We start from the raw sequence: 4524 nt of genomic DNA, 5'->3' as shown, positions 1-4524 counted from the left end.
ACAACAAGCTATCACCTCACACTTGTTAGAATTGCTATTTCTACTGGGCAAGAAAGAACAAATGCTGGCAAGGATGTGCAGAAAGGGGAACCCCAGTACTCTGCGGTGAGGCTGCAAACTGGTATAGCCACAATGGAAGACAGTAAGGAGATTCCTCAGAAGAACAACCATATGATCCAGCAATTTCACTTCTGGGTATTAATCCAAAGAAAATGAAATCACTACCTCATAGAGATATCTACACCCCAAGTTCATTGGAGCATTATTCACAATGTCCAAACATGGAAATAACCTAAATGACCGTTGATGGATGAATGGTTGAAGAAAATATCACGCGTGTATATATGCATATTTTTCCTTCACAGTGGAATATTATTCAGCCATAAAAAGCCATCCTGACATCTGTGACAACATGGGTGAATGTTAACTTCATTATACTAAGTCAAATATGTCAGAGAAAGACAAATACTGTAGTGTTGCTTATGTGTGGAATCTGAAAAAGCCAACCCAGAAACAGCAGATTGGTGGTTGCCAGGAGCTGAGGAGTGGGAGCAATGAGGAGATGCTGGTCCAAGGATACCAATGTCCAATGTCCAGTCATAAGAGCAGTAAGTTCTGGGGATCTAACGTGCAGCACGGTAACCGTAGTTAACAATATTGTGTGTTAGTTGCTCAGTCATGTCTCTTTGTGACACCATGGATTGTAGCCCACCAGGCTCCTCTGTCTATGGGATTCTCCAAGCAAGCATACTGGAGTGGGTTGCCATTTTCTTCTCCAAACAATATTGTGTAACAGCAATAACAAAATGGTGATTATATGAGGTGAAGGATGTGTTAAGGAACCTTAGTGCCATGAACATTTCACAGTGTATACATATGTCAAATCATTGCACCTTATACAACATTATATGTCAATTATATCTCAGTAAATCTGGAAAACAAACAAAAACCCAACCCAGAGCTCAGACTGCTTACCATACCAATTAGTTCAGAACCTCTGGGGGTGGGACCTAGGCATCAGTGTTTTTTAAGATCCCTGGGTGATTCCACTGTGCAATAGAGGTTACTCCCTCTCTGGAAATGGGGTGTTCTCTGTGGGAGAAGAGTGAATGTGCTTCTATTTGCCTTTCTAACCAAGCTTTAGTTGGCTTCCTCTGAGCCCTCTACTCAACTAGACTGGGCCCTGGGCTTTGGTCTCTATCCTCATAGAGTCCAGTGTTAGCAGGAATCCTCTGAAGTCGATTTAGCTGTACTCCCTCACCCTTGATATTTGATCACCCTCAGTGTCTGATCACTTCTGCTCATCCCCTACCCACCATTTCCCAGTGATACCTGATCCCCCTGGCCTGCCCTCATCAAGAATCCTGTTTGGTTAGTTTAGCAAGAATTATCCTACCCTCTTCATGATTTTCCATCCTCCACCCACCGTCTTGCTCCTTGGCTATAAATCTCCACTCCCATGGCATTCAGAGTTGAGCCTGAGCTTTCTCCCCTTCTGCCAATAGATCCCCTTGAAGAAAGTCTTCCTTACCATCTTTAACAAGTACCAGAATAATCTTTTCTTTAACACTACTACTCACCCTTAATGTCTCAGTTTAAGCCTTACATGTTTTTTCCAGGAAGTCTGAATTAGGTGTCCCTTCTACATGTTTAAACACTCCCTCTGCTCCTTCTATCAGTTGCTATTGTAATTTCCTGCATACTTTTCTCTGTGTCCCGTTTGACTCAAAATGTCATGATGGCAGCACTGCGTCCACCTTGTTCCACAGGAACAGCAGCGGCAGCCGTGAGCACTCACTGCATCACACACGGACTGTGTGTCACTCTCTGCGCATACTATCTTAGTGAATACCCATCTCAGCCCGGTGATCATCTCCATTTTACAGGCAACAATCTGAGAATGCGAAAATTAATTAACTTGCCTCAGGTCACACTGCTAGGAAGTCCTTAGCTAACTTAAGTTCCTGGCACATGGTAGGGTATTCAATAAAGGCTTGTTGAGTGAAAAAATTAAACACATGAGTTGCTTTCCTCTCTAGTTTGTCGGCAACCTCTCTGGTGGGATGACCACCACAGTGAGATTCCCTTCCCTTACTCTCATCCTTACTAGGGTTCAGCTTTGACCTCTTCCAAGTTTTCTGCCCTAAAGTAGATGGGCTGAGAGTTCTGACCTTCTTATGACTGAACAGCAATAACTTCTGACCTAAGGGGTAGTATCCCAGCTCTTTTTGACAGAGCGTACTAAGAGAAAAATTAAAATAGGAGAGATTGTATGGGTACCATTTCCCGAAGTTGTACTTTCAGCTTGAGGACCCAGTGTGGGAGGAATAGGACATGGAATTGTTGCAAAGGACCCTTAAATCCTTAGACATGTCATGGGCATTTTCTGAGAATGGAAATAAGCATGATTTTCCATTTCTAGACATACTATTGGATTTATTGTTGTTGCAACCAATAAAGTGTGAGCTCATCTAAGATTATTATTGAATCCATATTAGCTTCCCATCATCTTATTTAGTAAGTACAAACTGAAGCAATAAAATATTTTGTCGGGTCCAGTGGGATATTTTTCATTAAAAATATGGAATGCTTTACCAGTTTATGTGTCATCCTTGCACAGATACCATGGTAATCTTTTCTGTATCATTCCAATTTTAGTAGGTGGGCTGCCGAAGTGACTACCGATGGGATTTTTGCAGTTAGTAGCAATAGAAATTCTAAGTATTTATTGCCTGAGCAGTGTATTGTGGATGCAGAATATCTCATTTAATTCTCCATCAACTCTGCAATGGCTACTGTTATTCTCGTTTGGTGTATAAAGAGCGCAGGATATCCTAGAACATTGATAATATTTCCTGCTTTAATACTATGATGAAGACAGAACACCTGGGGACTGCCCGGCCACTGCCAGAGTGGCCGCCACAGGAAGGGTCCATGGAGGTTCAGATGCTTGGGTGGTTGGAGGGAGGGTGCTAATACTCATATGCAGACATGGAGGAGGGGCCTCAGATAGACTGACCATGTCTAAAGTTTAGGAGCCCTTGATGATCTAAAAAAGAAGTGGTATATACCCAAAGACTTTGTGTGTGCTGTGCTTAGTCGCTTAGTTGTGTCCGACTCTTTTTGACCTCATGGGCTGTAGCTCGCCAGGCTCCTCTGTCCATGGGGATTCTCCAGGCTAGAATACTGGGGTGGGTTCCCACGCCCTCCTCCGGGGGATCTTCCCAACCCAGGGGTCGAACCCAGGTCTCCCACATTGCAGGTGGATTCTTTACCATCTGAGCCATCAGGGAAGTCCAAGAATACTGGAGTGGCTAGCCTATCCTTTCTTCAGGGGAACGTCCTGACCCAGCAATTGAACCAGGGTCTCCTACATTGCAGGTGGTTTCTTTATCAGCTGAGCCACCTGGGACGCGGGGGCTAAAGTGGTTACCTTGGGAAATGGCAGTGTTCTGGAGTGGGATAGGGAGGATGTGTAAGGATCTGGGACCTCCAATGCTGAGAAGAGCGGTGCATGGGTACTCAGGCATTCATTGATTCCCTCCCATGTTCCAGACACAATGCAAGTGGCTGCAATACAGTTCTAAGCAAAAGAGACGTGGTTTCTCTCTTAATTGGAATTGTTTAGAGAAAAGTATTCAAATATTAGCATAATATATAATTTAAAGCTGTGATAGGCACGATGAATGAAAGGTACAAGGTGCTATATAAGTGTACGGTAGGGGAATGTAGTCTCATTAGGAGGATCAGGAAAGGCTTTCTTGAAGGAGAAACTGGAGAGAAGGAAGGAGAGGAAACATCCCTGGCAGAGGAAACAGCTTGTGCAAAGGCCCTGAGGGGAAAGGAAAGGGATGCATCTGAGAAAATGAAAGAAAGCCAACATGTCTACAGCCCAGGGTGCTGAGGAAAATACCTCTGGGACTCTGGGAAAGCTGGAGAACGGGAGAAGGAGCAAGCCATTTGAAACTCGCCTCCAAGCTAAGACCAGCTGGACTAAGGCTATTGAACTATAAGTCTGAGTTTCCTCAACTGGCCCCATGCTAGAGATCTAGGTAGTCCCAAGGCAGCCTTCATCATGTTGCCTGACAGTTTCTCAGATGACAAGTGCCCTGGTTAGGGGAGGACAGTTAGGTTTTGGCCATAGATCTGTAATATCTTCTTCAATTTGGAAATTCTGGAACTCTGCTGACCCTGTGGGATTGTGTGTCCAGTGGCTCTTATACTGGTTAAATCTTTAGTAGCACTGATTTAGAGCAGTAGCCTTCAACCTTAGGTGCACATTAGACTCACCTAGTAGTCATGTATGGGTGTGAGAGTTATGCCATAAGGAAGGCTGAGCATTGGGGAATTGATGCTTTCAAACTGTGGTGTTGGAGAAGACTCTTGAGAGTCCCTTGGACAGCGAGGAGATCCAACCAGTCCATCCTAAAGGAGATCAGTCCTGGGTGTTCATTGGAAGGGCTGATGCTGAAGCTGAAACTCCAATACTCTGGCCACCTGATGCAAAGAGCTGATTCATTGGAA

At 44.3% G+C, this 4524-nt stretch overlaps 1 non-coding gene across 1 annotated transcript; it reads right to left on the bottom strand.

Moving 5' to 3' along the window:
* Nucleotides 1-2575: 2575 nt before the first annotated feature.
* LOC122680894 lies at nt 2576-2683 on the bottom strand. Its single transcript, XR_006336812.1, has one exon. It is a non-coding gene; the product is annotated as a U6 spliceosomal RNA (small nuclear RNA).
* Between the last annotated feature and the right edge of the window lie 1841 nt (nt 2684-4524).

This window comes from Cervus elaphus, chromosome 22 (assembly GCF_910594005.1).
Source record: "Cervus elaphus chromosome 22, mCerEla1.1, whole genome shotgun sequence".
Taxonomy (NCBI): domain Eukaryota; kingdom Metazoa; phylum Chordata; class Mammalia; order Artiodactyla; family Cervidae; genus Cervus; species Cervus elaphus.
The sequence above is the reverse complement of the archived record's forward strand: the minus strand, read 5'-3'. Positions and strand labels throughout refer to the sequence as shown.